General features: G+C 44.2%; 1 protein-coding gene across 1 annotated transcript in view; it reads left to right on the forward strand.

The window, feature by feature from the left end:
* Positions 1-20507: 20507 nt before the first annotated feature.
* NUP93 (nucleoporin 93) overlaps positions 20508-26283 on the forward strand; it is a 109840-nt gene continuing 104064 nt past the window's right edge. Inside the window, exon 1 of the mRNA XM_065925367.1 lies at positions 20508-20595. The gene's annotated coding sequence lies outside the window, so the exon portion shown is untranslated. The remainder of the gene's footprint in view (positions 20596-26283) is intronic.

Consider the following 26283-nt stretch of genomic DNA (forward strand, 5'->3'; position numbering starts at 1 on the left):
GAAATCCCAGTTTAGTCAACCAACCAGCACATAAAAAGGTTGAGACAGTCAGACTTGCTTTGCTCAGATCCTAGAACGTAGTTCTAAGTTTACAGCTGACAGGCCTTTGAGTAAACAGTTTGGAGTTAGCATGAACTGGTATATGTAGTGACCTCCCCCCCTTTTTTTCCCTAGGGTCTTAGCTTGGATTTTTAGGACCTTGACTTTGTCCCCAGCTTCCCTGCAACTAAAAGCCCTATTTGGAATGCATTTATAAATTTATAGTCAAGCATGGTTTAATTCATCATGTGAGATGTTTTTGAGAATTTCGTAGTACAATTGGACATAATTATGCATATTTAGGATGCCCAAAACTGGGAACATCTTGTATTAAAGCACTGTTTTCCAAATTGTCTGATGTTAGAAACAGAGCAAGACAGCAGGCCCAAGGCAGGAGCTTCCAGTGACTGTTAGTAGCAAGGAGGCCCAGGGACCGCAACGTCAGAAAGTGTCGACACTGTCGCTACGGTGACACAGGATGCTGGCTGACCTCGAGGATGGTGAGTAGTCCCAAGACTCAGTTTCCGGGCTTCTGCCACTTCCCTGTCCCTCTGGGTCCAGATAGAATGGTTGTTCAGAGCTCAGTCTTGGCCAGAAGCCAAGTTCCACAACTGTTATTAATATGAATAATATTTAATAGCAATAACAATGGTGTTTCAAGAGGCTTCAAGAGAATTCAGCTAGGATTTTGGTCTGTCCTTAACATAGACTCATCCTGGTAGAACGTGTCATCAAACCTCCAATGGCTCAGCACTTCTCTGGGAGTAGAAACCAAAGTCCTTTTGTTGGCTCACAAGGCCCTACATGACTCCCTCCCACTAGCTCCATTTGCCAAGCCCTGTACCTCGGGACTATCAGAAATGTTTTGCCTTGGGACCTTGTCATCTCTGGTCCTCCGTGCCTGCGATGCTCTGTCAGTGGACTCCCTCCCTCTTTTCATTCAAATCTCAGCCCCTCCCCCCAGAAACCTACCCCTTCTCCTGTCCAACTCTTTTTTTCCTGAGCATCTGTCATTATCTATCCTGCCCTAACAGAAGGCACACTCCATGAGGGCAGGGACTTTATTATGGAAAAATCCTTGCTTTCTCCAGACATTAATGGGCAGTGTGTACACATAAGAAATAAGTCAGACAAACAAACTTGCGAATTAAAAGTCTCTTTCTTTGAAACAGAGACGTTATATGAAGGAAACCATTCTTAAGACTTCCCAGGTGGAGCTAGTGGTAAAGAATCTGCCTGCCAATGCAGGAGACGTAAGATATGTGGGTTCGATCCCTGGGTTGCGAAGATCCCCTGGAGTAGGGAAGAGCAACACACTCTAGTATTCTTGCCTGGAAAGTTCCACAGACAGAGGAGCCTTGGCGGGTTACTGTCCATGGGGTCCCAAAGAGTCGGACACAACTGAGAAACTGACTGATTCATAAGGCATTATATAGTTATTATAAAAAGATGTCTTCTATTTATGGTTTAAAAGGCTTAACTTTTTACTTATTCCATGAAGCAACATGAAAATCCCCCATCTTGGTTCCATAGATTCAGATGAGATCTGAGCTATGTTTCTTCATTTCTTCTATTTGTTACCTTAAGGGTTTATTTAGTCAAGGATGAAACAAGAACAGTGGAGGGCAGCTGTGAAGTAAATTGCTGTAGGTCTCTGAATTACCACATTGGAGAAATTAACTGTGAGTGCTCTGGTGGCCCTGTCAAAATCAAGAATTTCATCATTGGTGGTCTGGGGTCTGAGGTTCTGAGGTCAGTATCAGATATGGTGTCAAAGGCTGAGGTCCATCCTTGTCTTTGCTCTTTATAGGGCATGTCACTGTGGGTCAACCCCAGTGCCCGAAGTGTCTGGCACATAGTAGGTGCTCAGTGAAAAGGAAGCTGGACTTGGCAATGCATCTTTGGGGGTACGTGAGTGGATGGTCAGAAGACCCTTGGTATTCACAGGGGGTCCCAGGTGGGAGAGAAAGGTGGACCTGAAGGATCCTCTCCTCTCCTTTTTTGATGGATTCTGAACACTGTCAATTCCACCAACACTTATTGATGCCCACAGGCCAGTGCTTGGAGTGGAAGAGCCGGCGGGGAGGTCAGAGGCCAGCATGGAGGGCCCACCCTGAAGAAGTTCATTGCCAAGTCCACAGGGCCAACCAACACAGAACGAGGTAGCCTGCGCCCCCGTGGGGCCCAGAGGCCACTGAGTGGGGAGTGAGCTGTTCTGTGGGAAGGCGCTGGGGACCAGGACACCATGGTAGGTCCAGGAGAATGAACCAGAGATGATCCGGGAGGAGAAGTGGGGGCATCATTTTGGGGCAATAATGTTACATTTGTTTCTTTTTGCTCCCTCCCTTCCTTCTCCACCTTGATTGCTAAAGTCATGTATTTTCTCTTGGTAGAAAATTTATAAATTATAGGAAAGAACTAAAAAAAACCTCACCACACAGAGATGGTGCTTGCTGCCACTTTAGTATATATTCATGTAGACTATTGGGGGCATTATTAAATTTTTAATTATGAATAATACATGAATATAGTCTTCTTGTAAAAAATTAAAACATTATAGATAGGTCTCAAGTCCCCTTAGACAGCCAGGCCCACTCTTCGAGCTGGCTCCAGCCCTTGCCTCCCAGATGACCACTCATCAGGGTAGTAAGTGTCATTCCAGACTGTTCTCTATGTATGTGGAGGTGTGGAGACCTGGGTTTTTGTTTTTGTTTTCCTGTTCCTTATCTATATATTTTATATTGTAAATTCAGTTCTGTGGGTGCATCTTTCTACTTCACATTTGAATACTTATTCTATGTGCTCACATATGTACCTCTAGAAAATACATGATTTTGTTGGGTTTTTTTCATTTGTTTGAACTGTATTTATCCTGTTGTGATTTATTGACTTAGGACAAAGGGGTTGAGAGCTTAGGCTCTGGAACTTGATTCCATAGGTTTGAGTCCTGTCTCTACCACTTAGCTGTGTAACCTTGGGAAGATTACTTAGCCTCTCTGCTCTTTGATTGTCTCATTGAGAAAAATGAGCTTTTAGTAGTTAGTATCTCATCTCCCTTCCTAAAAGAATTGTCATGAGGACAAAATGAGATAATACATGTCAACTGTTAAAAACAGGGGCTGCCACGTGGACGACTTCAAATGAATGTTAGCTCTGACAAATGTGTTGATATTTCTAGGACCATTTCATCATCAAATGATGAAATAGCATAATGGCTGAGAGCATGGGCTGTGCAGTCAGGCCGACAGCTCCCTGGGTTCAAATCCCAGCACCACCATTGGCCCAGTGAACTTTGGGCAAGTTTCTTAATTCTTCTGTTCTTTATCTATAAAATGGCTTGACAATAATACCTACTTTATAGGGTGAGAATTATGTTAGCATGCCTAAGTATTTAGAAGCATACCTCACTTAAGTGTTCTAGTAATTTTCTCTTTGTATGCTCCCAAATTTTCAAAGAATAATTATAGTACCATTGTAAAAGTCATTTTCCAATTAGTAGATACTTCAGCTGTTTACCCATCTCCTTTCTCATATGTGTTTCTCTACCCAGAATTGGAATTGCTGGGTCATTGGGCATGTACATTTCCATTTCCTTTTAAAATATTATTTTCTTAATGGTTAATTTCTTAATATTTTTAAAATGCACATATAGATGTATTATTTTAAATAGTTGGATTAGCAGTTGCAGCCAGTTTTCTTTCACTTAACAACATAGTGAATAATTTCCAAGTACAACAGCATTTTCTTTATCCATCTTTTTATATACATTTTATTATGGAAAATTTCAAACATAAAAGTAAAGAGGATAGTAAAATGAAATGTATCCATCCCTTAGCTTCAACAAATGTCAACATTTTGCCATACTCTGTATGGCACTGCTAATAATGGTGGAATATGCATTGTAAGGGTGACCTGTGATTTATCAAGCTGGCCTCTGTTGTTGCAAAACTAAGACTTTATTTTTTCACTGTGATAATGGGATTTTTAGCATCTTGAACTTAGCGATGGGGTTTCTTGCCATCCCGTCTTAGGCATTGTCCTGCTCTCTTCTCAGCCCAGCACTCTTCTGACCACAGGTTTCTCTGATTCCCAGCTGGAGACAAGGATTCCATGCAGGTGACTTTTTGAAGGTGAGAAGGAGTGAAGGAGGGTGAGAAGAGGAAAGGAGGGGCCCGAGCCCAGATAACTGTCAGGGCCCCTCTATCCTCGACATCTCCCACTAGGGTGCAGGCAGAGCTCATACCGCTGAGCTGTCTTGCCATGAGCAAGGGTTTTGATTCCCTCAGGTCTGCCCAGGAGTGAGATGCAACCTGCCAAGCATCTTAGGGAGAGGCAGAGGCCCCAGTGTAAGGCAAAGGATGGTGACAGCCTGTAAGGGGGTCTGGAAGGCAACATGCCCACACTGTGCATCGTGAGACCCAGCTGACGCCTACTGGTGAGAGAGGTTTCATAAGAAGCACGTGGGGGCAGAGGGAGGGAGGCTTAAGAGGGACGGAGTAGGTGTATGCTTATGGCTGACGCACATTGTTGTATAGCAGAAACCAACACAACATTGTAAAGCCATTATCCTCCAACTAAAATAAAATTTAAAAATAAATAAATATAATACACATAGGGTTTACGAGTTTGGTATGAAAAAATAAGACCTCATTAAAAATTTTTTTTAACATTTGTTACATGTTGAAATAATAGGATATATTGCATTAAATAAGACATTATTATATTTTAAAAATACATTGTACAATACAGGGATTACAGCCAATATTTTAAAATAACTGTAAATGGAGTGTGAACTTTAAAATTTGTATTAAAACATTTTTAATTAAAAAAAACATGAAGCATGTGTGACATTAAAGCAAATCTAACCCCCAGCACCTCAGAATGTGATTGTATTTGGAGACTGTCTTTAGAGAGAGAATGAAGTTACCATGAGGTCATGAAGGTGGGCCCTCGTCCAGTATGACTGCTGAATTCATAAGGCAAGATCAGGACACAGACACGCAGAGAAGGAAGGCTGTCTGAGGACCCAGGTGGAATTCAACCATCAACAAACCAAGGAGAGAAGCCTCGGGGGTGGCGGGGGGGGGGGAATCAGCCCTGCTGACACCTTGACTTGGGCCTCGTGGCCTCCAGAATCATGAGAAAATGAAAGTCTGTTGTTTACACCAAAAACGAGCCTGTGGATTAAACTGGAGGATGTGGGGTTGGAGAGCCAGGAGGCAGGAAATGAATCTCTCCTCGTTTCATATCTGGCTGCAAAGCCCACAGACGCCCAAGCTCAGGCTGCAGCTCGATAGGGAGTGAGATAAGAGATTGGGCAGCATGATGGCTCAAATGGAATTTAAGAAACAAAAATGTGTATCAGCTAGTAAATAGAGCGTGAGGCAGTGGGACGTGCGGGAACAAGGCGGGAGGCAGCTCTGGCAGACGTGAGGGCCTTTGGAAAAACTGGCATGGGGCAGAGGAGCCGCTGAGGACGGGGTGGTTAGAGTCTGGGACAAAGTTATTGACTTGTCAGGAAGGAAAGGTGCACGCCGACTCGAGGGCAGGGCAGGGCTCCCCTGGCCACGTCAGAAAGTTCAGGTTCAGTACACAGGGGAGGGTGGGCTCTAATGGAGTTAAATATCCTCACCCTTAGAAGGCTGAGGCCAGACCTTCTGAAGGTCACTGGCCTGCCATGCATCCTGCCACAGGACACCCAGAAAACAGAGAAGAACCAGCATTGCAATCGGCACCCCCAGGGTTGCATCCCACCCACCCACGTTTCACTTGACTGGAATGTGAACCAGAAGGATCAGAATCTTTAAACATCTGAGTCTCCAGAGTGCTGGACCAGTGTTGCTGCATGTCCCCAAGGGGACCATCTCAGTAACGGCTGCCCCCTGCAAAGTGGTCTTGCCACAGCCCCCACCACTCCCCACCTGCTTTGCTACTCATGAGTAAGAGTTCCTGGCCCTGCAAGGGGCTGTGGCGTCCCACTCACCAAGGCTTTGAGGAGTCCAACCTCAGTTTCTTTTTTTATTTTTATTTTCCTTCAATCTCCTTTTGAGGCTGCATATTCTACCTCTGGCTACAGCAATTTGTCTGATGCCCAGGAAAGCAGGGATACAAGGGCTAGGGGTCAGTGGAAGGGGAAGATCAGCATGGAGGGTGAGGATGTAAGCCCTGGAACCAGGCTGTCTGGGTTCACATCCTGGCTCCCCTGGCATCTCAGTTTTGTCACTTATAATATGGGAGAAACGAATAGATATCAATTCTTGTAAACCTCTTCGCACTCAATGAACGATAACTATTAGTTTGATTCCTAGTGAAACAGAGTCCCCCCAGCTAAAACTGAGCTCCTCCACTGAGTTTATGATTAACCTCTGTATCCAAAACTTTATTTCCTTTCTTGTTCCACACCTGTTCTTCCTCAGGATTGAGGGGGAAAAAAAAGAGGAAATTGTCACCAAGGAGGACCCTAATGGGCCTTTCTGGGACAGACCTCCCTTCCCTATGTCCTCTACCTGCCTCTTGGTTGTAGAAAAACTTTAGCCTCCTCAGCCTCCCCCAAGTTCCAAAGAATAAATTTAATCAGAGAAGTGAGAAAATGCAGGAACAGAAGAAAACAGTCAAGCAAGACAAAAGTGATAGTTTAGCCATTAAAGTCGAGGATCTTCAGTTCCTCCTCAAGGGCAGTAGATTCTGAGCCAAATCCTTTCAAATGCTTTGCAGCGACTGAACCCCCCCACCAGGTGGGAGAAGGTAACTGCCTGTTGCCCACAAGCACATAGATTCCAGACCAGCTGGAACCAGAAGGTTGATGATGTTGACTCCCGATTACCTCACCTCCAGCCAATCAGAAGGCTGTCCACACACCTGCACCCCTCCCCCTCTCCCTGTCTTTATAAGCCTTTCCCTGAAGGCCATGGGGAGTTTGGGCCTTTCGAGCACTAGCTGCCCTGAACCGTCTGCTTGGTGCCTGCGATAAACACTGCACGTTCCTTCACCACAACCTGGTGTCAGTAGATGGGCTTAACTGCATACAGGTAAGCAGATCCAACCAGTCCATCCTAAAGGAGATCAGTCCTGGGTGTTCACTGGAAGGACTGACGCTGAAGCTGAAACTCCAATATTTTGGCCACCTCACGTGAAGAGCTGACTCATTGGAAAAGAAGGATTGGGGGCAGGAGGAGAAGGGGACTACAGAGGATGAGATGGCTGGATGGCATCACCGACTCGATGGGCATGAGTTTGAGTAAACTCAGGGAGTTGGTGACAGACAGGGAGGCCTGGCGTGCTGCGATTCATGGGGTCACAAAGAGTCGGACACAACTGAGTGACTGAACTGAACTGAATAGAACTGAAACAGACCCAAGTTTGGTTCAGTAACGCTAGACCTGGGTTGTTCTTCCACTGGCCATCATCTCTAGCCGCTCCAAGCAGGCCACAAAGACATTCTCCCAGCTGCCCTCCCACTGACCACAGGCCTTCGTGTTGGGGCCCTGCCTGCTCCCCCAGGGCCCAGGCACTAGGCCCCAGGGTCATGAGCTTTCTTGCATCTCCCCACCCGATGGGCCGGGCCCCCTGCAGGGCACTGTGTGCTGTGGACCCAGGCCCCTCTCCCCTCCTCCACCCTCCACCTTGGGGTCCTCCAAAACTCAGGGAGCCACTCCCATCCGAGCCACATGGCCTTCACGGCTCTCTCCCCAATTCCAGAAACCACATCAGGTCTGTCCACCTGCATCAGGACACCCTGAGGAGGGGGGTGATTAAAATGCCAGGTCCTCAGCTGAAAAACGTCAGTTTCCTAGATCCCATGAATCCAAATCTCTGAGATGAGGGCTGGCAATTCACACACACAGTTTTGAGATTAAATTACATTTACATTCAGTAAAATGTGCAAATGTTAAATTTATAGTCTGATGGGTTTTGACAAATGAACATTCCCATGTAACTCACACACCAGGCGTGACATAGAACATGTCCATCACCCTAAGAATTCCCCAGCCCCCCTTCCAGTCAATATGTCTCACCCACCCACAACCTCTGTTTTATTTCTGCCCCATGTTAGTTTCATCTATTCATGAACTTCATGTAAACAGAATCTTACAGTCTAGTACTTGTTCTGGCTTCTTTTACTCAGCCCAGTGCTTTTGAAATTCAACCATATTATTGCATATATCAATAGTCTATTCGTTTATATCTGAGTAGCATTCCATTGTATGCATGCCACACAGTTAGCTTATCCCTTCTTTGCTGGACATTCAGGTTTTTCTGTTTGGGGCCATTGTGAAGAAAGTGGCTATGAGCATTTGTAGGTAAGTCTTTTTGCGGGCAGCATGCTTTCATTTCTCTTGGGTAGACACCTAGCAGTGGATTTTCTGGGCCTTTATTAGAAGCTGCCAAACTTTTCTAGAATGGCTGTAACCTTTAAGACTCCATCCAGCAGAATATGAGAGTTTCAGTTGCTTCACATTTCTGCCAACACTTAGTATTATCAGGCTTTTAAATTGTAGTCATTCTAGTGGGTATGAAGTGGTAGATCATTGTGACCTGAATCTACTTTTCCCTGATGACTAAGAATATTAACTGTTTTTTCATGTTTATTGGCATTTTATATGCTCTTTTCATGAAGTGCCTATTCAAGTCTTTTGACGATTTAGAAAAATGGGTTATCTTTTAAATTATTATTAATAATGATTAATTTTCAGATATTCTTTTATATATTCTTATAGTGTAAGCTCTGACAGTATTTTCTAGTGCAAGTGCCTGACACACTTTGGTCACTGAGGCATCTATTTCAAAGAAGCATCCACTTCAAAAACAACTATTTAGAGGAAACACATTGCACATCACACAGCAAGATAAAGAGCCAGGCTGCCTCCCCCACCAAGGTTCCTTTCTTTTTAGAGGTCTTGGTTGATAACAACTGACCTTTGGTGCTACCTTTTTTTTCTCTTCCCATGTTTTAAAATTCCCACTTTTATGTTTTAAATTCATCAATAAGGAGTGAATTCAGGAAAACCTACACCCCCCCCCACCCTACTCTCAACCTCAATAAAAGAGGAACCCCAGGCCCATGCAATCTCTCTCTCTCCCCTTGACCTTGCTGTGTGGCCCCAGATGTGATGTATCATTTCCAGATCTTATAAGTCTTAAACCTCAATTTTTTTCCCCAAAATTTCCTGATGGTTGTAACTGAAGGGTGTCTTCAATCATAAGAACCACATGGACTGGTCCAACCAAAATATTGGTTATTGATAGGCTGAGACCAGCACACAGTTTTGGTCATATGTCCCTTGTCATAGATAAATATTAGGAAATTTTCCTTTCAGTCGAGGGCTTGCCTTTTCATTTTCTTAGTGGTATCTTTTGATGATCAGATCTCTTAATTTTTGTTGAAAACCAGTTTGTTATTTTGTCCTATTTTGATGAGAGCTAGTTTTCTGCCTAAGAATCTGCCTACTGACTGTGTGTTTAGCAAGCTTCTCAGGTGGTTCTGCTTTGCACTAAATTTGAGGTCTCAGTGGTGCAGTGTTAGGCATTTTCCCCTGCTGGCTCCCTTCCTCCTAACACATGTGTGCATGTATGCACGTGCGCACACACTCACATACCTGGACAAGGAATCCAGAACTTAAGAACCCAAGATATGATGGGTAGACAATGGGTTTTCCCTCGCTATGCACCCCCTTCCTCTTTGTAATAAGAACCCAGCAATTGTCTGGGATGTGAATGTTCTGCTAAGACTACATTTCCCAGCTTACTTTGCAGCCAGTGGTGGCCATGTAACCAAGTTTTGTCCAATGACTGGTAAGTGGAACTGGATATAAAACCGTAGGAATATATCCTTGAAGGAATGAGGAGCTTCTTCAGAGTCCTGCCCTTCTTTATGCTAGCTGGAACCTGAATGCAGTAGCTGGATCTTAAGCAACCACATTGGCCAGTGAGGAGGGATATTAAGGATGAAGGAGCAACAGTGTAGAAGGAGCCTGGGTCCTTGATGACTTGGGAGCCACCAGATTGTCTGGATGGCCTCTCTTCAGACTTCTCTTACGTGACAGAAAAATAATATCTTACCTTGTTCAGGTATTGGTGCTGTTACTGTGTTTGGGTTTTGTTTGTTTTCTGCAGCTGAATTGAATACTAACTTCTGCACCTTGCTGTTTTCCTTTGAGGGAGATGGAGAAAATGAACTCTCCATTCTTTGTAGAAGATGCTGACCAGAAGGGGGGAAAAAGGCAAAACAAAACAAAATGAAAAACTGATACCAATTAATTTCTCAGGAACTCAGTCACATCTTATTTGGAAAGAAGTCAAGGAATCTGGAACATTCCTACAGCCTGTAATGTTTTCAAAGCACTTCCATTCATATCTTTTCATAGAGTCTCATTGCATCCTTCCAGGTGGGTTGTTTTTGGACACACAGTATCGACTTCCCCTGACACAGGCAAGGTCTGAGATTCAGAAGGCAAGTGACTTGCCCAATCCTCCCCTCCATGGCCCATACAGACCGCAGGAAGTGTTGGGATACCCTGACTTTTTGCCCAGGGCACTATGGAAATGCCTGAGAACCACAGTGGTACAGAGATGTCTGGGCATGCAGCATCTCAGAGGGCAAGGGTAAAATCCTTTTCCCCCCGATGACAGTGGGGTCTGCCAGAGCTGGGGCTCAGGTCAGGCAGGGGGCCACCCACTGTCAGGTGCCACGGGATGATCCTCCATGAGGGTCTTGCCTCATCTGAGTCCCTGCCGGAGAAGGTTCAGCTCAATTCTTTGTCTAAAGAGCAGCCCCTGACTCTTCTACAAAGAGAATGATATGGTGGCAAGACCATGGGCCACAGCAAAAGACCAACTTTTGGTTCAAAAATCCTTCTCTAGTTACTTCACTACATGACCTTGAACATTTTCCTCTGCTCAGCTTCCTTTCTGCTCTGAAACACACGAATACTTTGAAAGCACTGTTGGAGGGATTAAATTAAACAGTATAAGTCAAGTATCTGCCATGTGAGTTCCTTTCCCCTCAATTGCCCTTTATGGTAAGAGGGTTCCTGGTATTCATTCTCCCAGAGAAGCAAGAAATTGTTAATTCATTACACTAATTACACACCTTCTGGGTATAAAGTATGATGCTAAGATTATTCACCAGGTAGAGATAAAACAACCCTGATCCAGCTATCAGTGAGGCGTGTTCTGATTGTCAAACAACCATTCCTGGCTGGCTGAATGGAAGGCAGAGAGCAAAGAACCCTCTCTGCCAAAATAGATCCTGACAGATCCTCCCTAAATGTTGCTGGTGGGTGAAATGAAATGATGGGCTGAGTCCAGCACAGTCAACTCCACAACACAGAAGTTACCCCACTTCTTCTCAGGCTTTCATGTTAATATTTCTCTCATTCACTTGACATTTATTAAATATTTATTCTATACAAGACCTTGAGTTGAAATGAATGTATTTTAATTTTACTTGTGGGAATTAATTTCATTAAAAAAAACAAACAAAGAGAAACACTGATTCTTGCCAGGATAGATTTTTCACAAAAACTTCATAGAAATTGATAGATGATTTTAAAAATTGAGACCATACTGGATAAAAACTCTCTGTTCAAATCCTCCAGTTTAAACTGAACCATGAAACTGATGGTCATACTTTTCACAATATAAAATTAAATGCATTACAAAAAGGTAAATGCTGTGAAGACACGTGGATTAAAAACATAAACATATTTTCCATTAAAATTATATTGTCAACCAGATGGATAAAGAAAGTTTTATTCTTACCTAAATGCCCCTCTTCTATGACTTTCAGAGGACTGTTTTTTCTTTTTCTATTCTAAAAAAGGATGAGACATCTAAGACAGATTTCAGCCAGGGGCTGTAGCCTGGCAAGTGTGTGTGAAACGGTTTTCATAAGGGTAAACTCTGGCGTTGCTTCACTGAAGTCTGAGTATTCAGCAATCTTCTATCTCAAGGCAAGACAAGGTCTGGCCGCATCATGTTTCAGGAAATGTTTCCAGTGCCCAGGAATATTACAGAACCCCTGACCACCAAGATGGGGCTACATGTACGATCTCACTATATCACACATACCACTGTTAACCCTAGTCTGAACCAAATGCTGAGGGTGCTAATTCTATTTGAGAATCTCAGGTTCTGTGTTCCAGGGGAGTTGATGCGCTGGGGTCGCTGGAGCCTTTGTTCTGAGGATCCCAGTCAGGGGGTTAGGGTGGTCCTTTTTCAACTTGCATTCACTGATCGCCCCCTGGTGGACATAAAGCAGAACGTGCCGTGACCCGGCTCTCAAGGTGAAAGCCACAGAGAGTTGCCATGTCCTATGATGCCCATGGAACAACAGACTGGTTCCAAACAGGAAAAGGAGTACGTCAAGGCTGTATATTGTCACCCTGCTTATTTAACTTATATGCATAGTACATCATGAGAAATGCTGGGCTGGAAGAAGCACAAGCTGGATTGCCGGGAGAAATATCAATAACCTCAGATATGCAGATGACACCACCCTTATTTTATGGCAGAGAGTGAAGAGGAACTAAAAAGCCTCTTGAGGAAAGTGAAAGAGGAGAGTGAAAAAGTTGGCTTCAAGCTTAACATTCAGAAAACTAAGATCATGGCATCTGGTCCCATCACTTCATGGGAAATAGATGGGGAGACAGTGGAAATAGTGTCAGACTTTATTTTTGGGGGCTCCAAAATCACTGCAGATGGTGACTGCAGCCATGAAATTAAAAGACGCTTACTCCTTGGAAGGAAAGCTATGACCAACCTAGATAGCATATTAAAAAGCAGAGACATTACTTTGCCAACAAAGGTCCGTCTGGTCAAGGCTATGGTTTTTCCAGTGGTCATGTATGGACGTGAGAGTTGGACTGTGAAGAAAGCTGAACACTGAAAAATTGATGCTTTTGAACTGTGGTGTTGGAGAAGACTCTTGAGAGTCCCTTGGACTGCAAGGAGATCCAACCAGTGCATCCTAAAGGAGATCAGTCCTGGGTGTTCATTGAAAGGACTGATGCTGAAGCTGAAACTCCAGTACTTTGGCCACCTCATGCAAAGAGTTGACTCATTGGAAAAGACCTTGATGCTGGGAGGGATTGGGGGCAGGAGGAGAAGGGGACGACAGAGGGTGAGATGGCTGGATGTCATAACCGACTCGATGGGCATGAGTTTGAGTAAACTCTGGAAGTTGGTGATGGACAGGGAGGCCTGGTGTGCTGAGATTCACGGGGTCACAAAGAGTTGGACACGACTGACTGACTGACTGACTGACTGAACTGATGATGCCTAGCATGGGGTGAGGTAGAATGGGATGGAGCGAGTGAGGGCAGAGGGTGACTTGGTCCTGGTGGGTCAGAGAAACCTCTACTCAATTCTAGAATATTGTGACAACAGGTTCTGCCAGAAATAAAAACAATGTTTATGAGCACCTAACATATGTTAAGACTGCTCTAAGCCCTTAACATGCATTAACTAATTTAATCCTTAGAGACAACCCCTCATGGTGGATTACTATTATCCCTATGAGAATAGTCACAATGTGAAAGACGTAATCCCCCAGAGTTAGCCTGCATGACCTTGGGTGTAGTTTCCAAAGAAGGGAGACTGTGTGGTGGAAAGCCCCAATGCCACCCAATATCCATTACTGTCCACCACACTTGTTTGCTGATATTCATTTTCTCCTGGGTTTTCAGAGAAGGATTAAGTCCTCTGATTTCTAAGAGATAATAGCTAGAAGTCTGTTTCTGTTTTCTACTTTCATTCTTGGGGACAATTTTCTTTTGTCATTTAAGGTTTTTTTTTTCTCTGAACCTCCAGCTGCAAATACATTTAATAATCAACCACAACAGAGCCCCTGACAGATAAGCCTCAAAACAGATGGCTCCATTGAAAAGCAACAATTGAAAATGGAGGGTAATTTGAACCAATCAAGAAGATAGGGTCTCTAGGAGGCAAAGTTTCTACAGAAACTGTAACAAACTATAACCATATCCCCCAAGTTCCACCCACAGATGAGCCTTTCTTGGGGGTGGATCCAACTTTTTTTTTAAACATCTGGAATGTTGAAAAGGAAGAGAGAGAAGTCCTAGGGACTTGTCAATCAAATTCACTTTACTTTTGGCAAATGCAGCATCAGTGACAAATTGTGCAATTTGACATAAACAAAGTTGATAGATGTCGGCAAAGCTGTCTTGAAACAGCAGCAGTGAAGAAATGTGTAGGATTTTTTTTTTCCTTTCACTCAACAGTTTGTTTAATAACAAATAAAACAACCAGATGTTTAAAAAAATCCTGCCACCTCCACAATGTCAACTGAGAGTTAACTGCTGATTAATGAGAATGTGAGTTTCGTTCCCATCCCAATTCAGAAACTTGGCAAGAAAGTCCATCTGAAAACTTCACTGCATAGCTCTTATTACAGTTCATGAAGGCTTCTAAGTTCACCTCTGAGGCTTTTATTGGACTAGAAAACACTGGCCTTGATATCGGAAGACTTGAGTGTAGGCTCTAGTCTGCCACTACCTCCCTCTGTAACCTTGGATATATCACTTAATCCTCCTGGAGTTTGGGTTCCCACGGGATGCACGATGATCACCAGCCCTGCCCTGCCTAACCCCGGGATATTGCAAGGTTAAAGTGCGATACTAGATGTGAATCACATTTTCTTTAATTTCAAGCTTATTAATCTTTTCATTGAGAGATAATTACATCTGGCGAAGTACACAAGTCATAAGCCTACAGCTCAATAAATTTTTACATATGTATACACCTGTGCATGCGTGCGAAGTCGCTTCAGTCATGTCCGACTCTTTGCAACCCTGTGGGTGGGATGTAACCCACCAGGCTTCTTTGTCCATGGGATTTTCCAGGCAAGAATGCCGAAGTGGATTGCTATGCCCTCCTCCAGGGGATCTTTCATGCCCAGGGGTCGAACCCACGTCTCCTGCATTGCAGGGAGATTTTTTACCCATTGAGTCATCAAGAAAGCCCATTTTATAGGGTAAGAACTGGCTATCCTGTTAGATCAGCAACATCTTTACTGCCTCAAGATGGAGTTCACACCGAGGATGACCCAGCAGAAAGCTGAAGGTCCCTGGAGACTCAGCTGCTGAATCAACCAACCTGCCATCCACTGCCAAACTTCCAATTAGGTTAATAACACATTTCCTCATGGTTCAGGCCAAATTCAATCAGTTATTCGGAGCTCAAACATCCTGACTGAATGACTAAATGATCTCAGAGCTCCTCTATTGAACTTGGAACTACCCTCAGTATCTTTAACACATGACTTCTGGTAGACCCAACCAATTGTGCCGACACAGGAGTTAGTATTCTAGTCAAAGCCTATTTGCCATCCCTGATAATGCCAAGTCACCTTCTGTGCAGCTGAAATTAAATTCATCTAAAGTGCAAAGTAAGAAGCTTCCCTTTTAAGCTTTTAATGACTATTAAAGAATACTGCTGATCACTCAGTCACAGATCACAAAGCATTATGCAATTTGCTGCCACCCACTAAAAGCCCATCTCCAGCAGTAGCAGCTCAAGATAGGGGGCAATTGTGGAGCTGAATTCTGTCATTTAAGATATAATTCTAGCTTTCTTCCCATGTACCACATGCTAAGGATTGTGGGGGATACCAAGGAAGTAAAACAAGGTCTAAACTGCAAATACTTGAGGAAAGAGAAGTGATAGGAATTCTGGGTAGCAAAAGTATCAAATATTCCATAGTGAAGAGGATATTTTCCCTTTTTTAACTTTTATTGTATAATGAATAATATATGTGTGGTAAAGTATATAAATCTTAAATGTGCAGCTCAATGAATTTTTAAAAAGTGAATACATCCATGTGCCCAGCATCCAGATTAAGAAACAGACCATTAACAAACCTCAGAAGATTGTCTCATTTCCCTCCCTAATCAACAACCCTTCCTCCCTTCAAAATAACTACTGATGTGCCTTCAAAGTACTGCTACTAATCTGACAATCTGTCACCATAGATTAGTTTTGTCTGATTTGGACTTTATATAAATGGAGTCATACATTTGGATCTGGGTTTTGCTTACCATTATTTATGAAATTCATTCAAGTTATTATATGTGGATGTAGTTCACATATTCTTTTATTTACTGCAGTATTTTGCAGTATCACATCATAATTTATTTATCGCATTCTTCTTTTAATGGCATTTGGTTAGTTCCCACTTTGGGGCTAGTACAAAATATGGTGTTTTAAATGTTCTTGTACATGGCTTTAGTGAAAATATGTACACATTTATGCAAGAGATGGATTAAAACATACAAATATATACATACATACATAAAACTGTTGAATCACGGAGTATGTCTGCATTTGACTTTAATATGTTTTGCTAGTTTTCCAAAATGGATGTTCCTATTTACAACTCCTCTGTAGTGCATGATGGTCTTAATTGCTCCACAACCTTAAAAATATTTTTGTTTATTCTGGTAAAATATGCAACGTAAAATTAACCATCTTAATTTTCAAGTGTATAGTTCTGTAGTATTAAATACTGTAATAATGTGTTTATGATTATTATAATGCTATCACTACCATCTGTCTTCTTAACCCTTTTCAACTTGTAAAGCTAAAATTCTGTACCCATTAAATGATAACCCCATTTCCACCCACTCCCTAGCTCTTGGCAACTGCCATTCTACTTTATGTCTCCATGACTTTACCTACTCCAAGTGAAATAATATAGTCTTTGTCTTTTTGTTACTGGTTTATTTCATTTAGTATAATGTCCTCAAGGTTCATCCAGTTATAGTATATGTCATGATTTCCCTCCTTTTAAAGACTGAATAATATTCTATTCTCTGTATACACTATATTTGCATATCCATTCATCCATCATGGACACTTGGATTGCTTCTGTAGTTTGAATATTGTAAATAATGCTATGTACGAGGGTGTAGAAATGTCACTTTGAGACCCTGCTTTCAATTCTTTGGAGTATATATCCAGAAGTGGAATTGCTGTATCATATGGAAATTGTAGTTTTAGTTTTTGAGGCTTCTCCATAAAGAATGAGTTTTTCTACTGCAAAAAAAAAAAAGCCATAAGGATTTTTTTAGGGATTGCTTTGACTCTGCAGATCTCTTTGAGTAATATTGACATCTTAACAATACTGAGTCTTCCAATCCATAGACATGGAATGTGTTTTCTCTTATTTATGTCTTCTTTAACTTGTTTCAGCTATTTTGTAGTTTTCATTATGCAAGTTTTTCCCTCATTAGTTAATTTCTAAATTATTTTTATGCTATTAAAAACTGAATTGTTTTTGTAAATTTCTTTTCAGATTTTTTATTGTTAGAGTATAGAAATGTGACTGGTTTCCTATGTGTTGACTTTGTATCCTGTTACTTTGCTGAATTAATTTGTTCACTCTAACAGGGTTTGTTTGTATGTGTGTTTGTGTGTGTATGTGTGTGATCTTTAAGACTGTCTACATATAAATCTTATCTGGGAACAGAGATAATTTAACTTCTTCCTTTTTTATTTGAATGCCTTTTATTTCTCTTTCTTGCCTAACTACTCTGGCTAGAACTTCCAGTACTATGTCGAATAGAGGTGACAAAAGCAGGCATCCCTGCCTTGTTTCTGATCTTAAAGGAAAAGACTTCAGCTCTTTGCCATTGAGTATGATGTCTGCTGTGGGGGTTTTCATATATGGCTTTTACTCTGTTGAAGTACTTTCCTTCTGTTTCTAGTTTGCAAAGTGTTTTTATAATGACAGGGTGTTGAATTTTGTCAAATGTATTTATGCATCAATTGAGATTATCATGATTTTTCTCCTTCATTGTGTTAAAGTGGTGTATTACATTGATTGATTTTCATATGTTGAACCAGTCTTGCATTCCAGAAATAAATGCTTCTTGATCATGGTGTTATACTCATTTTAATATGCTGCTAAGGGCTTCCCTGATGGCTCAAGTGGTAAAGAATCTGCCTGCAATGCAGGAGACAAAGGAGATGTGGGTTTGATCCCTGGGTCGGGGATATCCCCTGGAGGACATTGCAATCCACTCCAGTATTCTTGCCTGGAAAATCCCATGGACAGAGAAGCCTGGTGGGCTATAGTCCATAGGGTAGCAAAGAGTCAGATACGTCTGAGCATGCACATATGGGGAGCTAAGATTCCGCATGCCTCATGGCCAGAGAAACAAAACATAAAGCAGAAGTGGTATTGTAACAAATTCAATAAAGTCTTTAAAAAAAAATGGTCTGCATCCAAAAAATCTTTTTAAAAATATGTTGCTGAAATTGGTTTGCTAGTATTTTGCTAAGAATTTTTACTTGTGGTATCTTTGGCTGGCTTTGGAATCAGGGTACTGGCCTCACAGAACACTCATAAAAAGTATTCTTTCCTTTTCAGTTTTTTGGAAGAATTTGAGAAGGATTGGTAGTAGCTCTTTAAATATTTGGTGCAATTTACCAGTGAAGCCATTGGATCCAAAGCTTTTATTTGTTGAGAGATTTTTGACTGATTCAATCTCATTAATTACAGGTCTACTCCGGTTATCTACTTTTTCTTGATTTAGTCTTGGTAAGTTTTATGTTTCTGGGAATTGGTCCATACCATCCATCATTTGTTGGGGTACAATTGTTCATAGTACTCTTATGCTTATTTCTTATTAGTGCAGTAATGTCCCCACTTTCATATCTGATTTTCATAGCTTTCATACTTTCATAGAAAGTATGTTAGTGTTTTGCTGAAGTCTTTACAGGTGCAGGTTGAAAGCTAGAAGAGAACAGGTCTCAGAGGAGCCTGGGTAGAAGCTCCCTTTCTCAGAATTGAGAGGTAATGTATCGAGAGGGTGGGCAGACACTTTCTTTCCTCTCCACCTTTGTTTATTCTATTCCCTTGGCAAGGAAAAATCTCCCTTCTCTCTCTGCCAGTCTGAGCCCTGTTCATCTTTACAGCTCAGTGAAGGCATCAACCCACCCACCCCCAGGGGAAGGCTCCTTTCAACCCACTAGACTGGATTAAACTTCCTTAGCATCCTTACATATTACACTGAAATACACTCTTTCTGCACCCACTTTTCATCAGATCATAAGGACTAGGTCTTACACATTTTTGGCATATTGTGAGCACTAATTGTATTGTATGACTGGGCGCTGCAACAATCCTAGCTCCACTCTCCTCATGTCTGTCTTTTTTTTCATTTTATTTCTTTATTTTGGCGGCACTGGGTCTTCATTGCCATGTGCAGACTTTCTCTAGTTGCAGCAAGAGGGGGCTACTCTCTAGCTGCGGTGCTTGGGCTTGGTAGTTGTGGTGTTTAGTTGCCCTGGGGCATGTGGAATCTTCCTGAAGCAGGGATCAAACTCATGTCCCCTGCTTTGGCAGGTGGATTTATAACCACATGAGGACCAGGGAAGTCCTCTGCTTATGTCTTAAACACAGAAGTAGACTCCCAGCTCCTCTCTGATGCCTACTGTCCATTCTCCCCCGAAAGGACTAGAGGGATTGTCTACAAAAGTAAACCAGCTCATGTCAGAACTCAGCATCAAACCCTCCAGTGGCTTCCACTTGCATGAGGAATAACTTACACTCTCTCGCTGCAACCTGAAGGATCTACAAAGTCTGGCCCCAGCCAACTGTGAGTCTTACCCCACCTGTGCTCCATCATCTTCTACCAGTCATACCTGCCCCCCTGCTTCTTTCTATTCTTCAAACACCAGGTGTTTCCCCGTGGAACCTTCAGATTTGTTCCCTCTACTAGGAATGTTCTGCAGCCAAGCCTATGCAAGGCTGACCCTTTCTCATGATTTAAGTTTCAGCTCAGCGATCACCGTCTCAGAAAGGCCCTCTCTGATCACACAGGCATTGTCTCTCCCGTTACCCTGCTTGTTTCGCCATTGCCTTCCTTACAAACTGGCAGTCATTTATTGTATTTTATTTCCCCCACCACGGGCTTCCCTAGTGGCTCAGCTGGTAAAGAATCCGCCCGCAATGCGGATGACCTGGGTTCGATCCCTGGGTTGGGAAAGATCCCCTGGAGAAGAGAAAGGCTACCCACTTCAGTATTCTGGCCTGGAGAATTCCATGAACTGTAGCGTCCATGGGGTCGCAAAGAGTCAGACACGACTGAGCGACTTTCACTTTCATTTCCCCCACCACCTTGAGAACTCCATTAGAGCGGGGACCTTGTCTGTCGTGGTCACTACTGTACCCCCCGTGCCTAGAATAGTGCCTGGCACTTGGATGGTGCTCAATAAAGGGTAAGAAATCCGCGCAGGACATTGTGCGACGGCTTTCTTGCGCCCGAATTGACTCTAACCACGTGGGAAGGGTAAGGGCAGTGGTCGAGGGAGTGTGGGGAGCGACCGCTCAGTCGAAGGCCCCGCCCCTAGCCCCGCCCGTGTCCGTGTCCGCCTCCAAGGGTCTCCATAAAGTTCATTTGGCGGCGCGCCGCGCGGGGGCTTCTGGGAGGGCCGGCCTCGGCCAATCAGGGAGCGCAGACGAGCGGCGCGAGAAGCGGCGGCCGCGTTCTCCAGCCGGGACCTGCGAGGGGGACACGGCTGCTGCTGCGCCAGGTAAGGGTGTTTCTGGCCCCGTCCTTCTGACACGCGGCGTTTCCTTGAACCCAGGCCCCCGAGGCTGGGCGGAGTCCGGTCCACATGCTCAGAACCGGGCTGCCCACGCTTCCCGTTCGCCTCATGGCAGCCGGCACGCCTCACGCTGGCTTCACAGCGCCCTGTCGAACCGCCCCTTATTATAGCGTCGGGGTGCGCCGGCGGAGTGCCTTCTATCTGCCCTCCTTCCGAACACGGAGCCGCGGGCCCCTGGCGCCCCTCATGGCCCACCCCAGCGCTCTGCAGGCGCGCCACGCCCCCACGTCCACCCCTGCCCTGCGAGTCCACCCTTGTCTGTATCGGTGCCCCTCCCCCCACACCTCACTCTGCAGGATTACCTTCCTGACCGCGCCCTGCCAGTTCGCTCGCCCCTCAGAGATGAATTGACCCTGTCGGGAGGCTTTGCCCTCCCAGGAGAGGGACAACCCTGTGAGCCGTGGCCTATCTCCTCCGTTTGCATCCGGCAGAATGCTCCTTCCCGTGCAGGCAGATGCTAGTGATTAGAACCTGGACGTGGCCCTCACTTTGTCTGGGCCCACAGCACCCCATCTTTTACAACAAAGGCAATACCTACATTTACTGGGTCTCATTTTTGAAAAATCATGGGGACCGCAAGGGTCTTTGTTCAAAGTTTGGACGACCCATTGGCAGAGTTGGTCGTGGTTTGCCCCTCTGCCGGTTGTGAGAAGGAGGTTTTGTTTTGACCAAAATGTCTTTCAGCAAGGGTCACCTTTCTGTTCTGTTTGGGGGTTGAGAGGGTGTCCTTAGGCATCATATCTGTTCTTTTCAGTCGTTATTCTTTGTGAATTTGTGTTTGGGACATTTATATTTTTCATTCCTGGTGATGTCACTCGAGGCTATCATTGTAAATACCTGTTTATTAGGCTAACAGATTCCACCTGAATATCTCCAACCTGGGCCTCTCCCTTCATCTATGTGCAGCTGCCTCCTTACTGTCTCCACTGGGATGGTTGGTAGGGAACTCAGACTGAACTCAGGACAGGGCTAGCAAGCTCCCTTCCACCTCTCTTCCCAGACTACTCTTCTTGCTATTTTTTTCTCTTCTCAGTAAGGTAAAAGACTCTGACAACAACCTTTGAGTTATCCTTTACCACTTTTTCACGGTTCAGTGCCTTTGGCCCAGTCACCATCACCTCTCTCCTGGATTATTGAAATAGTCTCCCATCTGTTCTCCTGGCTTCTGCCCTAACCCCTGTTTTCAGCAAAGCAGATAAAAGGATCCCTGTGAGTCAGACCATAAAGCCGTCCAGTGAGTCCCCGTCTCATTTTAAGATAAATTCTTGGGAATCTTCTAATGGTCCAGTGGTTGGGACTCGAGTCTCAGGCCCAGGTTCCATCCTTGGTCTGGGAACTAGGATCCCACAGGCTGTGCTGCATGACCAAAAAACAAAAAGATAAAACAAACAAATGATGAAGTCCTTACAGGGAGCTATAATCTGACCCACTGTTATTTTCTCACTTTAGTTTCTGCTCCCCGCTCTTTGCACAAAGCAGACTTTCTTCAGCCTCAGAACCTTTGGGCTTGCGATTCAGTATTCACATGGTTTGTTCCCTCATTTCTCTCAGATTTTTATTTGCGAGTCACCTAGTGAGACTTTTCCCACTTCCTGTCTTCCTTTATTGATTTTGTTGTTGTTATATTTTTCTTGTTTATCTTATGTATGTATTGTTTATTTTTCCCCTTGGGAACATGAAGGGGGAATTTTTATCTGTTTTGTTCCTTGCTGTATCTCCAGCACCTAGACCTGCCACACAGTATGTGCTCAACACATAGGAAATAAGGCCATGTTCCTGACACCGGTAAAGATTTGGAGATCCAGTGGTGACTGAGATGGGCCTGCACTCACTGAGGTGCTGTTTCTGTGGGGCACAGCACTGGTGGTGAGCCCACAAGGATAGCATGTGATGGCAGGGCCCTTTTAAAAAGAGGACACGGATATCTGAACAGAGACCTGATTGAAATCTGAGAGGGTAATATCTAGGGCAAGCGCATTCCTGGAGGGAAACAGCCAGTGCAAATACCCTGAGGTGGGAATATTGGAGATTCAAGATAGTGAACTTGAGTGTCTGCACCTGCTTCCTGACTGGCTGAAGGAGAAAATAAGGTAGAAAGAAAGATATGCCACTGAGAGGGAGGGGTCAGAGCTAAGATCGGGAGGTGAGGACCTGACGTACAGGTCCTCAGGGAACTGGCCACTTTATTCGGCAAACATTGATTTGGTACCTTTTTTGTGCCAAACCTAGAAACTGAAGATTCAGAGCTGAGTGGTCTGTGGACCTTACCCTACCAGAATTCTCCATGTGGAGAAGGAGACAGACTTGGGAAGAGATCATCACCGTTTTTCCAGCTGTCCAGGGAAGAATAGTAATCGAAGGTTTAGAATCGTGTGGGAGCAGTTTGAAGTAGTTAGGACTGTCCCAGCTCACTTTTCAAGATACCTAAGAGTGTGACAGGGTAGGTTTGTGTTCTAGCAGAGTGTGCACCTGTGTGTCCTGGGGTATGAAGGGAGGGAACAGCATGAGGCACCCCAAGGAGTAGTGAACTGCTGGGGTATCTATGGGGGGGTGGGCAGTAAGAGATGAGGACGGTAAGGGTGGCTGTACCCGTTCTTTGGAGGACACCTCAGTTGGCCATGTCAGAGCCTGAGCATTTCTTCCTGCAGGGTATGGAAGGTGGCCTTGAGTGGGTCAAGTGTAAAGGTAGGGGAGCATTTCAGAAGGAATTAACTTCTCTGGCTGGGGGGAGGATGGGTTAGAGGAACGAGAAGGCTTAGATTGTTGAGGTGATCAGGAGAAAAGAATGAGGTTAGAGAGACTGGAAATGGAGGAGGAGGAGGTGGTGATGGTGGCAGTTGCAGTGGCAGCTAGGAAGCAGGGAGAAGTGAAGCATTTGGGATAATGTGTAGCTTGAGGCACCCAGTGGTCAGCCAGGTATAGATGTCAGGTGGACAATTGGAAATATTGGCCCAGGGAGAGAGCTCAGCTAGACATAGAGATATGGAAGTCACCTTTGTGTTGACAGATGAGGCTCCTTGCCTGGGCCCAGATAGACTGCCGAGGTCCTTGGATTGACTTCCTGGGGAAAGGCAACATTGAACTTCCTGATACTGCCTGTTCAAGAGTGTGTGTGTGTTTCTCTTGGATGAACACGTGTATGTGAGCGGATTCAGAGAGGTCTGTAGCCATCTGGAAGACTAATGGCCACTGGTGGGAATTGTAGTTGAAGGCTTTTTTTTTTTTTTAATAGGCAAAGCTCCAGAATACTTTAAATTTTAAGCTGTTTGGGAGAGAAGGAATCTGGATATTAATAGACAATAACAAGGCAAATGAGAATGAAGTTAGCAGGGTGGTGGACTAACAGGTCCTAATGCCTGTCCTCCCATAGAAACAAATAAACAACTAGATGTTGATGAAAAATAGCTCTGTGAAAGCTCCAGAGTGAAATAAGGAGGCTACAGAAACCCTGTGGAGCCTAGAAACAGACTGTTGGCCACATGGAAACGTGCACGACAAGTAGATAAATGGGGTCGAGAGGGATTTAGATGTGGGGAGACCGGCGTGGAGGAGCACCGTTTGGTGGTGGGACTTGAATTGGTGGTAAGGGTAGCTGATGTTTGAGTGGTTATTGTGTGGCAGATGAGGAAGGTACAACTGTGTTTCCACTTTGTAGGCGAGGCGCAGAAGGAGTGGTTAACTACCCAAAGTCACCAGTTAGAGGGCACAGTTCCTAGCTGGATCTGGGGGTGGTGGAAGGTGAATGGATGTTCCTGGCTGTGAAAAATGGGGCACTAGCACAGAGCAGGGAGTGGGTGAAAATGGTCAGAGGCAGAGTGGATCACATTGCTCATACACAGGGTTTCTGCAAAAACAGTGCCTCATCTGGAGCCCAGGAATGGGATATATTGAGGGCTCTTGTGCAGGAGCAACAGAAGGAAAGTGATCGTGGAAAGATGGACACGGTCGCAGTGAGCAAGTGATAGGCATTGGGAGGGGCTGGAACTGGCATCCAGCAAGAACTTGGGCTTAAAGGGCAGGAAGTCTGGCGAGAGCGATGGTGATGAAGATGGAATCAACAGTTAGACTAGCTTTCTTGTGGTAATGATCTCACAGTATGTATGTCTATCACATCATCATATTGTGTGCCTTAAAATGATACAATATGTGTCAGTTACATATCAGTAAAGCTGGAAAAAGAAAAAAAGCAACAGAAGACACTGGAAAAATATAGCATCCCTTGCTGTCTAATCTGTTTAGGTAATGAGGGATTTGGAGGGATGTCATGTCATCTAAATCTGTAGTACTGGTTTTCTGAGATTTTGTTAGGGAGTAGCAATAGTTTGGATAATGAGGAATACCTCCCTGCTGTCTCTCAAAAGTGTATCTGCATCTGTTTTGTTTTCTGAGTCTGTAGAGTGGAGAATGCCTATAAATAAACAATCCATTCCCAGATGCAAGGAGAAGGGTGAGTTAGAACCTGAGAGAGCAGCCAGGGTGTGGTTGGAGGGCTTGGGAAGGTGGCTGGCGGTGGCGGTGCAGAAGTGCATTTGGAGATGCGGGGCGTGATGGTTACGGGCCTGAGTGGAAGTGCGCAGGCAGTACCTCGGAGCTCCTGGGCTGGAGTGTGAGTGCGTGCAAGAAGCAGGGTGGGGGTGTGGGTTTGACGTTCATCGCCATCAAGGCTGCAGGGGCAGTGATGAGGCAAACACTGAGACAGGGTTCAGAGCAGTTTTAAGATGAACAAGTTATTAAAAATTAGAGTCACATTCAGTTATGGAAAAGAATTCAGATTGACAGGGTATAAAATGAAAAGTAGAAATCTCCCAAATCTTAGCTTTGCTCTCTTTCTCAAGGTAATGCTAAGTTTCTTGCTAGGTCTTCTAAATACTCTCTGTGAACAAGCCTTAATATATATATTATATATACACTTAATATATATTTAGTATAGCTTATGAATTTTTACATATTTATTCAATCTTGTGGCCATCACCCATTTTGAAATACAGAATGTTTCCAATACCCTGATGTCTTCTCCTGGGCTGCTGTGTAAACTACTATGGCCTGAGTGGTGTAAACAACAGAATTCCAGCTCTGGAGGCTAGAAATCGGAGACTGGGTGCCACATGGTGGGTTCTGGTGAGGGCCCTCTCTCTTCCTGGCTTGTAGGTGACCACCATCTCAAGTGTGCTCACGTGTACTTTGCTGGATGAATGTGTGTGGAGTGAGGGTAGGAGATGGAGGAAGCAGCTTTCTGGTGTCTTTTTTTAGTAGTGTACTAGTCCCATCCTGAGGACCCCCTCTTCATGACCTCTTCTAAACCTAATTACCTCCCAGAGACCACTTCTCAAGATATTTTCATGTTAGGACTTCAGCATAATGATTTTTATGGGCTTCCCTGATAGCTCAGTTGGTAAAGAAGCCACCTGCAATGCGAGATACCTAAATTCAATCCCTGTGTTGGGAAGATCCCCTGGAGAAGGGAAAGGCTACCCACTCCAGTATTCTGGCCTGGAGAATTCCATGGTCTTTATAGTCCATGGTTGTCGCAAAGAGTTGGACATGACTGAGCGACTTTCACAGTGACTTTTGGAGGGACACATTTCAGTCTGCGGTGACAGGAAAGTTCTGTTG

Source organism: Muntiacus reevesi, chromosome 2 (assembly GCF_963930625.1).
Source record: "Muntiacus reevesi chromosome 2, mMunRee1.1, whole genome shotgun sequence".
Classification (NCBI taxonomy): domain Eukaryota; kingdom Metazoa; phylum Chordata; class Mammalia; order Artiodactyla; family Cervidae; genus Muntiacus; species Muntiacus reevesi.